Here is a 12,803-nt window from a genome sequence, read left to right on the forward strand (position 1 = left end):
AGTATGTTTTTATCTCTGAAATCCACTCCTGGAAAGTTCAGCCCCCGCTTCCAGTACATCGGACCCCCACAAAATTTGGTACGCATGTTGATCATGACATGACATGAAAAAGTCTCAACAACCTACGCTCTAAAATGCACGGGGAGGCGGCCATTTTGGTTTGAAGCAGCCATTTCATTGATGTTCCTTCATCAGGTGGTTTTAGTGCGTATTACCAAATATGGTCACAGGTGGAAGTTGTGTAAAGAGTGGTTTCCCATCATGCATTGCTGTTCGGACCAGGTGCCATCCTCGCGGGGAGTCCTGTGTGCTTATTGTATCATGATATCAGGTGTCATGGCGTCCCGAAGAAGAGGACACGTCGTTATCCGCTTGCCGTCGCTATCATCATCAGGCGCCACTCGTCCCTCCACAAGTGCGCGTTATCAGCTGCCAAGGCATGCGGGGGGCCGTTGTTTGATGCCCCTCCACCGACAATGCCGTCAAGGGCTCTCGGTGGCCATTACGCCGAGCCTCGAATGGACTCTCTGAGCTACCGTTGTGCGTCTGTGTTGTGTATCTCCCGTTTGTGTGGACTGTCGGGTCACTTTGGTGTCAAGTTAGCTGAGAAAGCGGCAGTCTGGGAACGGGGTGCCAGGTGGGGAAGCTGATACGTATGCAGCGCGGTGCCACGCGGCGTCCATTAGCTGCGGAAAGTGTCAAATATGCATGAGCGAGCGCGGCAGCGGGCTCGCCATCCTTGAGGCAATTAATACAATCGTTTCCAGGGCCGTGCGTTAAGATGCACGTCTCCCCACTCCTCCACGCTGAAGCTTGTTGAATTTTTTAGGCCCTCTAATTTAAAGATCCTTTGGCCACAAGCGTTTGCTTTTAATGGATGGCAGCCAACAGCGCGGCTCGTACATCGCCAACTGTCCGCTGTGATTTATGTCCTCGCCGGGGGACGGCAGAGCTCCTTTCATACGAGTAAAAGTGTTGCTTTAACTCGTCATCTTGGACTTTGTCACTCGAATATGCAAGTGTTGCTTGGTTGCTTTTTTTTGACACGTTGAGTCACGCTAAAAGTTCAAGTGACGAGCCTGTGAAGGACGCATTAGCTAGCTAGCTAGCTACAGAAGAAACCATCCACTCAAACTTGGACTGGAACCTCTAAAGTCAAACGTGCTTGGAAAACACGGATGTTTATGTCCCGCTTTTGTAGGAACTCATTCAGCTTTTTTGGTTACCTTTGTTTTCTAACTAGCGTCTCATCAAAATGTAGCACACAAAAGGCGTGTGCTTACAGAAATGAATCCCTCCTTTATGGCCGTTGTTTGGTTCCAGACTCCTACACAGTACTAGTTAGAAATGCAATTTATAAATGGAAGATTTTGGAAGTTAGAGCATAATAAACCCGTTTACCACCTTCTATTTACACTTTTAACATGATTGGAGCCCTCTAGACATGGAATAACACCCCTATAGTCACCTTTACACTCCTATTACCCAATATAGTAGACATGATAAGAGAACATATGACATATACAACATAGAAAACCCATTTAGCCACTTCTAAATATGCTTTTTAACATTATTAAAGCCCTCTAGACATGGAATAACACCCCTATAGTCACCTTTACACTCCTATTACCCAATATACAAGTAGTAGACATAATAAGAGAAAATAAGAGTGTTAGGGGAGCTGAGTATTGGGTGGACAGGAAGTGACAGAGTTGGAAAGTCATCAAAATTGTGACTGGAGTCCACACATCCGGGAAGTCATGTCGGGGGTGCAGAGTTGAGTTTTATCTTGGTGTGGATTACAGGTGGAAGAGTCTCCCATTTTAGGGATGATTGTGTCTGTTGTGAGATCATTCACAGCTGCCATCTTCTGAATGCTTTATTTTCCTATTTCACTTCATTTTGCCATTTTTATGCTTGAAAATGCTTCATTTAGGCAAAAAAGATGTCAAAAGTGCGTACATATGCATATTTGTGGACTGATAAGAAGCAGTGTTCAGCATGGTTTATTCATGAGGATATTTTTGAGAATCAGTGACGGAGTGAAGCCACGAAATTCGAAATGCGACTTGGTGAGGAATGACTGTACGGTCCATCTTTCACTCAGTGTTCACGGCTACGCAAATTCGCTAATTTTTGCTCCCCTATTCAAAATTCACAAGTACACTCGTCCCTCGCTATGTCATGTTGTTTCAGAAATGAATGAATGAATAAATGATGGCTGTTTGGTGGTAGACTAGGGCCTATTATTGCTCCAAACATATGGAAATACAAATGTAGCATATGTAGCATTGTGGCCACGAGGGGGCAATAATGACACAAAACATTAGCTTACATTACCTTAACACTGCATGAAGTCATCAAGTCAGCCATGGCAGGTCCCGCATCATAGAGTGAAAAAAAACTTCTGCTCCCATCCCATGTGGAAGTGGTATGTTTTTGTGCTTCTTAAGTTTAGAAGAAATAAATTAGAGGCTAACTGGTTAGCTCACAAGTTTGCAGCATAATAGTTGCGCAATGTGATGTAAACAATAAATAGTAGGAGTGTAAAGGTGACTAGAAGGGTGTTATGTCATGTCTACGGGGCTTTAATAATGTTAAAACCCGTATTTAGAAAGTCATAAACAGGTTTAAATGGAAAATATCTTCAATTTATTAACATTGAATCCACTATTGCAGAAATTCATTTGGTCTGGAACCAATGAACTGCTAAATGAACAAAAAACAACTGCAGCAAAATTGGAGAAATATAATTTTATAAGTCAAAATATTAAGAGGGGAAAAAACAATCATCTATTGAGAAAAAGGTGTAATTTTATGCAAATGGTGGCATTTTAGTAGCATAAAGTTGAAATGTGACAGAAAAAGATGTTTTTTTCAAGTCCTAATATGATAGAGAATAACATGAGAAACAAGCTCAACTATGAATTTAGTTGGAAAATGAGGTTGCAGAAAAAGTTGTCATGTTACGACAGGATCTGAGAGGAAGATTTGCAGCTGAAATAGAATTAAAATGAAAAATGAAACTGAATTAAAGTAAAATTTTAAAAAAACCAGCAGAAATTGAAAAAAAAAAAACACGGCTGTAATTTTACGGAATTAAAGTAAAAAATATTAAAAGAAAAAGTCGTATTCTGACAAGGAAAAAAGTCTCCAAGACTAAACATGATGAGAGAATGATATTATTTTAGTAGCATAGAAATGACAAGCGTCTGTGGAGGCTCTCAGTCGTACAGGAGTTGTCCAACGAGGAAAAGGCTTCTTGAGACGTCATCTGTACTTCTGTGAAGAAGGTGTCGGACGTTTCGCTCCTCATCCGAAGAGCTTCGTCAGCGAACTAATAAGTGCTGGTAGCCTAGGCCTTAAATACAGTAAGAGTGGGCGGAATTGGTGTGCCAACACCCTCCTCCTATTGGTTCAGTTTAGAGGGAAATTTTACAGACAAATTCATGGTTGTGCAATGGGCTCACCAGTCTTACCCATAGTGGCGAATCTGTACATGGAAGAGATGGAGAAACAGGCTCTCACATCCTTCTCAGGGACAAGACCAAGGCACTGGTTTAGATACGTGGATGACACCTTTGTCATAATCAAAAAACAAGAAATTCAGTCTTTCACAGATCACATCAATGCGGTGGACACCAATATCAAATTTACTTGCGAGGACACTAAAGAGAACCAACTAGCCTTCTTAGACTGCAAGGTAATTATAGGAGAGGACAGACAGCTACTTCCAGAGGTCTTTAGAAAGGCCACACACAATAACCAATACCTGCTTTTTGAATCAAACCATCCACTACAACATAAACTAGGGGTTATTAGGACCCTCCAACATAGAGCGGAACAAATACCTACTAGTGCTGAGGGAAGGAAAAAGGAAACACAACATGTCCAGAGAGCGCTCTCAACCTGTGGGTACCCACGGTGGGCTTTTAACAAATGTCAAAAGAAGAGAGTAGGGAAAGAAACCCAAAAGCCCACAGAAGCAAAAAGGAGAGGAGGGGTAGTCCCTTATGTAGCGGGGGTCTCCGAAAAACTCCAGAGGATCTTATGGCAACACAAAATTCCTACCTATTTCAAACCAGTAAATACCCTGAGACAAAAACTAGTGCATCCTAAAGACAAGGCTCCAAACCAAAAACAGAGCAATGTGGTCTATTCCATCCACTGTAAAGATGAGGAATGCAAAGAGCACTACATTGGGGAAACTAAGCAAATGCTCCAAAAAAGGCTTTATCAACATCGCAGGGACAATTCTAGTGGTCCTCAATCAGCAGTACATCTACACCTGAAAGCTACCAATCACTCTTTTCAGGACAGCGATGTAAAGATTTTGGCCAAAGAAAACAGATGGTTTGAAAGAGGAGTAAAGGAAGCTATTTTTGTCAAACAACAGAACCCATCATTGAATCGGAATGGTGGTTTGAGGTTTAATTTGGACCCTGTGTTCAGCAGGTTACTGAGACCAAAACCCACAGCTCTTAGTCTTGCAAATGAGGTGAAGCCAGGGCCGAGCCAGAACAATAGATGCTAACGAGCCAGTATCAGAGTCGTTCATACCCAACTACAGGGAGCTACACTTCCCTTTGATCGGAGGTGTTAATAACAGGATAGGATTATACCACTACTCCGCCCAGGCTTAGTGTAAGGAACCAATAGGAGGAGGGTGTTGGCACACCAATTCCGCCCACTCTTACTGTATTTAAGGCCTAAGCTACCAGCACTTGTTAGTTTGCTAACGAAGCTCTTCGGATGAGGAGCGAAACGTCCGACACCTTCTTCACAGAAGTACAGATGACGTCTCTAAAAGCCTTTCCCTCGATAGAATTGACATACAGTCAAACTTGTCCATAGCGGCCACTAGAGGGAGTCTGCAAAAGTGGCCGCTATAGACAGGTGGCCTCTATAGACAGGTTGGCATCCAGTTTGAATGTTGATCAGTAGAGGAAAAAGAAAAAAAGAAAAAAAAGGGTGGGGGAAAAAAATAATGTTGACCAGTAGAGGGCACTGCGGACTGCGGATAAAAGTTGTACAGCACTACTAGACTTGTTATTATCATGGTTCATGGTTTTAATTCATCCTGAACATGCATATGAGTCAAACAGTAGCACATCACATAGTACAATTCACAATTTTGCATGTCCAAAAAGGAGTAGGAAGAAGCAAAGCTTATTTAATCCTACCCCTCATCAGTTTCACATCAGTTGCAATACATTTATTCACCTCTTGTTCTTCCAAGTGTACTTTGTAAGTCTACATGACAATGTAGTGCAATCATAGCCAAGGTTTTTACTTACTAAAAGGAAGCTAGAGGCTTAATAATAACTGATAGAATATATCCACCACCCACAGAACAAAGCTGTGCTCGTAATGTCTTACGCTTGTTTTTAATATTTTACTTTTTATACGGCAGAGTGTCATTACAGCTTTAGTTCATCAGGAAGTGACGGGAAGTGACGGTGGGTGTCCCGAGCAGGAGAGCTAGGTCAAAAGAAGACGGCTTTTTTATGTGGAACAACTGACAGTTTGTGTGGATCTTGTGAATGATTGTGACTGAGCTAGGACTCAGTAATTAAAGTCTACACACGACGGCTTCATTGATTGAAAAACAAAACTTTTTCGTGCATGAAGCTTCTACTTGAGTCGGTAATTTGGCCGCTATATGCGGTCAGATATTGACCAAGGGAGACAAAATGGGTGGCCGCTGGCCGCGTTGGACAGGTGACTGCTATACACAGGGTCTATAACATGTAAATTTGCTGCGGGGGATTTTTCAGTGGCTGCTATAGGCAGGTGGCCGTTCTATACAGATGGCCGCTAAGACAGGTTTGACTGTTTTTCATAAAAATATGTGATTTTTTTAAAAGTTGTAAAAAAAAAGTTGTAATTTTTTTTTTTTAAATGCGGTAATTGCAGAAAAGATGATATTATTATGCGATCAAGTAACTAACTCCACTTCATGATCAGCACTTTTTCTCCTAGCTTCCAATTGGCTGAAACCGTATGAGAACATCACCTGTTGCTTAGGAAGCACATTACGGCATCTTCACTTTTTTACAGCGTCTAAAATTAGCTGCATGTGTGCGGATCGTCTTATGCGTTTGATCCCGCCGTGCTTTTTGCCGCCACCCCCGCTCTTGTTTTCGAGGCCGCCGGTTGGTCATCGATCGCAGCGTTGGCTTCCTGGCGCGCGGGGAAGAAGAAGAAGAAGAAGAAGTGGAGGAGCGCTTGCTCGGGAAGCGCTATTGATTGCGCTTAAAGTGACAAGATTGAGAAGGCCCACTCTGACACGTTATCCCCATCGCCGCCAACACAACAGAGTGCGGGGGCCCCTGGGAGCGGCACAGCGGATTGATTTTTGCCGTCACGAGCCGCCCGACAAACTCGGCCCATCAATCACGGCGGCGGTGGCGACGCTGCTGGAAAATGAGTCGGCCGTTCCTCACCGCGAGGACTGACAGTCCATTTGATGTGGGGGGACAAACAAATGCAAGCGCTAATCCTAATCCCATGTGTCAACATGCTATATGGAGTCACATGACCATCCATCAGGTGGAACTGCTTGTTGCCAAAATCAGGCTGTCATCCAGATAGCGTGACGCAGCATCACGTGACCTCAACGGGAAGGGTCGCGCCTCGGAGTGTCAACTTTGATCTTCCCAAGGGGCGGGGTTTAAAACGGAAGAAGGGATTCTTTCACATTAAAGCGTCACCACACAGCCTGGAAACTATGAAGGTCGGTTTGTATTTTTTAGTATCAAAGATTATTTTAGACTTTGAATTTATTGCATTTCAATTTTATGTTTTTTTTTTTCAAATTATGCTAAAAAATGAAAAATGAATTTGTTAAAGTATGTTGTTTTAAAATTCACTTCATCAAAATTCTGGTTAGAGATATTCTGTGTAAAAAAACAAATCAATTAAAAAAAATCAGTGCAAATAATCAAACACTTTTTTAGACACTGAATTTTTGTCATTGAATTTATTGCCTTTAGTTTTGTGATTGCTTTTACATCAAATCATTTCAACATTTCACTGAATAAAATTATACAAGAAAAATGTGTGTGTTTAAAAAAAATCTATTGGTTAAAATACGGTGTTTTAAAAGTCAATTCATAAAAATGGAGTTTATAGCTATTCAGTGCAAAAAAAAGCAAAAAAAAACCCAATGCAAATAGTCCAAAGTTTTTTTAGACACAGAACTTATGTAACTTGAATTTTTTTGCCTTTGAATTTTGTGAACTGATTTTCTTTTTCCCGTTGAAGGCAAATTTTTAAGGAAAATGCATGTTTTCAGTTTCTTTTTATTAGTTTATTAAAATATGGCGCTAACAAATTGTGATTTCTAAAATATGTGTTAAATGAATTCAGTGTTTCAGAATTGACATGCACTTCCCAGAAACTAAAAGTCAATCCGTGGATTGCGTCTCAGAGCCAGCCAATCAGGTGCAACGTGCATAATCACGTGACGTGGGTGTAACAAAAAATATGTGACTTTTTTTGGCAACAGACTTTTTAAAGAAGTGAATCAACGGGACTTTAAAAGAGCGCATCTGAACAAACTGAATTATTAAACACTAATTTTGCTAACGAATTTTTATTGCAGTTTAAGTTTTCACCACAATTTGATGAAAATGAAATGAAAATCTATCAATTGCTCAAAAAATGTAAACACAAAAAATGAAGTTACATAAATTGAGAGTGTAAAAAAAGTGGGGCTACAGTGGTCCCTCATTTATCACAGTGGATAGGTTCCCAAAATAGCCTGCAATAAGTGAAATCTGTGAAATAGCCAACTTTATTTGTTTGCAATGATTATACATATACGTTGGAAGCCCTCACCGTACACCTTATACACTTTTCTCAGACAGGCATGAACATTTCTCACATTTCTCTCCTGTTTAAACACTCAAAAAAAGTTCAAACCTTCATTTGAACTCTAATGATCAACCTGTGACGTTGGACACAAGAAAGGATTAAGTGACTCACGCGTATTTCACTCCTCTGACCATGCATCTTCGTCCTGGTGCTGTTTCGCTGTAGCGTTTTTGTATTCTCGTTAAAACACATTGCTCCTGCCGTGGTATTTTCCTCACACGGTTTGCTTCTTCTGTTTCTTCTATTGGCGGTTAGCAAGCAGCTCACACGGTTAGCTAGTTTGCTACCCATGACCACAACGGGAGACGGCACGAAGGAGATTGACTGACAACGGTCGACAGCCAATCAGGACACAGTAGACAATGGGCGGTGCAGACAGGAGGGAGAGAATACAGACAGACCGCCACCTCCTGCTGAAGCACAAAACTACAACACTCAACTTCCCGCAATGCAGTTCTTCTTAAAGGGCCAGGCTCAGCCTGGAACCACGGTCATAAAAAAAAAGCATAAAATGGCAGGAAACAAATGAGCAAAACAGCGAGTTCAAGAAAAGGTGACCCGTGATAAGCGAGGGAACGCTGTAATAAAGAATGAACCTTGATAGAAAACACGTCTCAAAGGGAAAAGGCAAAAGGTGCAGTAAGAATCTTTTTGCAGAAGGATCAACAATTAGTCAGGAAACATACATACACATGTTCATGCACATGATGATGCAATCCCAGCAGCTTCGCTGTGATTTGGCGTGAAACGGGATGGTACAACGACACATTTGGATTAGAATCCTTCTCGTGGGAGTTTAGTAGGATTTCCAAGAACAAGCGAATAGAATTAGGAGGAAACTGACATGACACATAAATCCTCTGTGCTTTCATTCGAAGCTGAGGTAGAAATGAGCACAGCGTGGTGAAGAGGGACATGAATTTACTGGTGGATCTGCGGTCCCAGCCTCACCTAAGCACCTATCAGCTTTGGGTAGTGACCGAAAGGACAAGATGGCGGCTCCAAGCGGCCCAAATGAGTTTTCTCCGTAGGGTGGCTGGGCTCTCCCTGAGAGATAAGGTGAAAAGTCAAACTGTCAAACTCGGAGTAGAAGCGCTGCTCCTCCGCATTGAGAGGAGCCAGATGAGGTGGCTCAGGCATCTGGTCAGGATGCCTGCCGGACACCTCCCTGGGGAGGTGATCAGGGCAAGTAGGAGCTGAGGACACCCAGGACACGTTGGACAGACCCAGGACACGTTGGACAGACTATGCACTGTTGTCAAGTGTAGAAGAAGAAACATTGCATTTCTTACAAGCCTCTAGGGTGGCAAAGGTGATATCAGACAATACTTGGCGGCACAAGCAGTGTTTCTGGCAACGTGGCATCGCCAACTAGTGGTCTGGCATGCACATTGCAGCGTGTTAAAATGTCTTCTTTTAGACATTTGAGCACGACAAGCTCCACACCTCCAGAAAAGCAAAATATCAGAGTAACACACCGTACAAAACACAAAATGAATACTTCCACGGGTGCGAGAGAAGACGATAGTAGTGTGCTTGGATGTGCACGAGTCACAGTGGCAGGGCATTTTGCTGCAGAGTCTCGTTTTGGGAGTGGTCAGAGCCCAAAATCCAATCTGACACAAGTCAGAGGATGCCTTTTAACTTTTAACTTTCATCCAAATTGAGGGAACAGCGAACCTTTTGAAGGGGTCAGGGGCATAAGCGCACCTGGGAGTGACATATTTACCACATTTACAGCAGCTGCTGTAATCATTCGGGTCTAATTTTGCTTGCTTGTCTCCAAGTTGTCTTCACTGGTAACTTTCATCCAAAAAGCATGAGAAAAAGGTAGCGTCTTATAGAAATGATGGTAGTTACGTGGGCGTAGTGGCACATTTGGACGTTCCGCCGTCACGCAGTAATGTCAGGCATTAAGTAGTAATATGTAAGCCTACGTAAAATATCAATATCACGTTTCACTCATAGAATATAACTTAAACGTTGCTAAATTCCACTAATCATCAATTGCCGAGCCCGCGCTCATCTGTCAGGATAATGTGCTGCCAGGCTCTCATGTCTTTCCCCCACGTCTTCATACAGCCGCCCAATCTATACGCCATGCATAATTCATGCACAAGCCATAAATAGATTTATCATCACACACTAAATGAACGGCGGGGTGTGAATAAATGTTGAAGGGACGTCATCCATCTCCTGGCTGGGATGCAAGTGGATTGAGCAGCGACATGAATAATGCACGGGCGCAGCACATGTTGCTATCAAACACATATTTGGCGGTGCGCACGCTGCCGGCGGGCCGCTCTCACACACGGACCTAATCAATGACCTGGTACCAGTAATTACTGCTGACTTTAGCTCATTACTCCCTCACCCAATAGCCCCCGTGTGGCATTACACCTGATACGGCTGTAATTGGCGCTTGCATCTGTTGCCGCGCAGAGGTCAAGAGGCCTCCGCTCTAATTGTCTGACGAGCCCCAACATGTGATCAAAAGACAGACGCCACTCGCACGTGCTTCCACGAGGACGCGTCGTATGTTGACATTTAGCGGCTAATTAAAAGCGCAAAGGGAAGCCATCCGCGACGGGGCAGTCATGTGACACGCACAGGTGCGCGCACGATGCACGCCGCCGCTAATCCCTCCCGGCTAAAGCAGCTTCCAGATCCTGATATGATTAAAAGATATTAGTATGTCGGGGAATTTCACATGAAACATGCATGTATGCACATAAATCCTCCCCCTGCGTCCCCCCCTGCATGCTGATCAGATAGCAACAAATAGGATGCTGCAGCTGCAAAGCTGCACTTCATGGAAGCCGTGCTAGATCGCCCTCAGGGGAATTTTCTACCAAAAAAATGCATTGGAATTAGTCCAAAACGTGCAAATTTGGATGGTCAAAAAGAAATCAAGGTGACAAACAAGACGCTAAGACAACAAAGATGAAATTAATGTGCATCATGTCTTGCCAAATTGCTCTCATGGGAGTTTAGAAGGATTTTCTACCCCCAAAAATGCACTGTAATTAGTAGAAAACATGCAAATTTGGACGATTAGGAGGAAAGGAAGGTGACAAACAGGAACGCTACAATGAAAAAGCTGAAATTAATATGCATCATATCTTGCCAAATTACTCTCATGTCAATTTAGTACCAAAAAATGCACCCTAATTAGTAGAAAACATGCAAATTTGGACAATTAGAAGGAAATCAAGGTGACAAACGGGACGCTACGGTGAAAAAGCTGAAATTAATATTCATCACATCTTACCAGAATACTCCCAAGGACATTTTGTAGCATTTTGTACCAAAAAAAGGTACTGTAATTAGTAGAAACGCGCAAATTTGGGTGATCAGGAGGAAATGAGGGTGACAAACAGGAACGCTACAGGGAAAAAGCTGCAATGAGTATGCATCATATCGTGTCAAATTGCTCTCATGGGAAATTTGTAGAATTTTGTACCAAAAAAATGCACCGCAATTGGTAGAAAACATGCAAATTTGGATGATTAGGAGGAAATCCATGTGACAAACGGGACACGGCAGTGAAAAAGCTGCAATTAGTTTGCATCATATCGTGTCAAATTGCTCTCATGGGAGTTTGGTAGGATTTTGTACCAAAAAAAATGCACCATAATTAGTAGAAAACATGCAAATTTGGATGATTAGGAGGAAATCATTTTTTTTCAGTTTTTAAAGGTGTCAAAAAGGATGGTACAACCCCTCCCACGCCCGCCTGCTAGCTTTACGTTGACATTCTCCTCTGATTTTGGATCAACATTTGGAATAAAAGCGACATGAAACTCAGGTCCCTTTTGTCTCTGTGAGATGATCCAACCAACAGATGGAATGGGAGTCACATCCCCACACCACTGTGGTGCCTTCAAGGACGGGGTGCCATGATGATGAAGCGTAGAGATGTAGAAAGGGTGCGCTTTGTAAGAGTATGTGAAAATACGCTGGACCTATTTTCATGTGGCATTTCAGAGTAAAAGCTACGTAGACGCTGCTGTTGCTTTTCACCAGAGAAGATGAACAAGTGAAGCTGTCGTTGTCGTCTTCGCTGCAAGACAACAACATCATTTGCTTGCTTGCTTGGACCGAGTTCGTCACCCTCCCGTGGAGGTGCACTGACATGGCGCCACGCAGCGATGGCCGCTCATTTCCGTACGTCTTTGTGTTTTGCTGCGTGTTAATTGCTAGATGAGCTGTTAGCTTCATGGCTAATTGGCTGTGCATCACACACGGAACCTTCCGGCGCCACACGACCACAACAACGATGGACGTGCAGGAGATGTTGACTGCGACTTGCTAACGGCGTGCATGTCAAACACACACTTCCCATTTTCGCTTTATCTTTACATTTTCCATCTCTCTTTCTCTTTCTCTCTCTGTCTCTGTCGGTGCTGAGTGTATCTTGATTAGAGCTCGCCTCTGCAATTTCCTGGCAGATTATTGTGATGGATTCACAAAAATATCAATCAGAGCAAGTCGGCGGCTTGAAAGAGCCTTTCATTACTGGTCAAACAGTCGCTTTCTTTTAGCCCACTCAAGGGCGACGCCAATGTCTTCCTCTAAACTTCCACACTCTCCTCATCCAAGTACAACTTTGCTCTTGCTTTATTTTAGGGCTGTCAAAGGAAGTTTCCTTTTTGACGTGTGATTAACCTACGCATGTCCTGTTTGACCCTCAGCCCACACCGTAGTTTGAGGAAGCGGTGGTCACCGTGGAGCTGCAAGCGTGAGCAAACATTGATGAGAACTGGAGAAAGAAAAGGGTATTTCGATTGGTAAGTTTAGCTTCAGTTCTTTTTATCTACTGTCGCTGTGAGTTGCGTTGTCACGGAGTACGTCGCCTGCCAGAGAGAAGCGAGAAGTTACTGGAGCACTGCCGGTATTTTTTATTGTCATTTATACAGTGGTAC

At 43.0% G+C, this 12,803-nt stretch overlaps 1 protein-coding gene across 7 annotated transcripts in view; it reads left to right on the forward strand.

The window, feature by feature from the left end:
- The window catches only part of chrm2a (cholinergic receptor, muscarinic 2a), a 72,151-nt gene that overhangs the window by 20,287 nt on the left and 39,061 nt on the right, over positions 1-12,803 (forward strand). For 3 of the 7 annotated variants that reach the window (XM_054753396.1, XM_054753397.1, XM_054753399.1), the window contains exon 4: positions 12,573-12,668. The exons of 3 other annotated variants lie outside the window; for them this stretch is intronic. The gene's annotated coding sequence lies outside the window, so the exon portion shown is untranslated. Of the gene's footprint in view, positions 1-4,800; positions 6,737-12,572; positions 12,669-12,803 lie in introns of those variants that run through there. One more of the 7 variants, XM_054753400.1, reaches the window with a different exon arrangement.

The sequence above is a fragment of the Dunckerocampus dactyliophorus genome, chromosome 15 (genome assembly GCF_027744805.1).
Source record: "Dunckerocampus dactyliophorus isolate RoL2022-P2 chromosome 15, RoL_Ddac_1.1, whole genome shotgun sequence".
NCBI classification, from domain to species: domain Eukaryota; kingdom Metazoa; phylum Chordata; class Actinopteri; order Syngnathiformes; family Syngnathidae; genus Dunckerocampus; species Dunckerocampus dactyliophorus.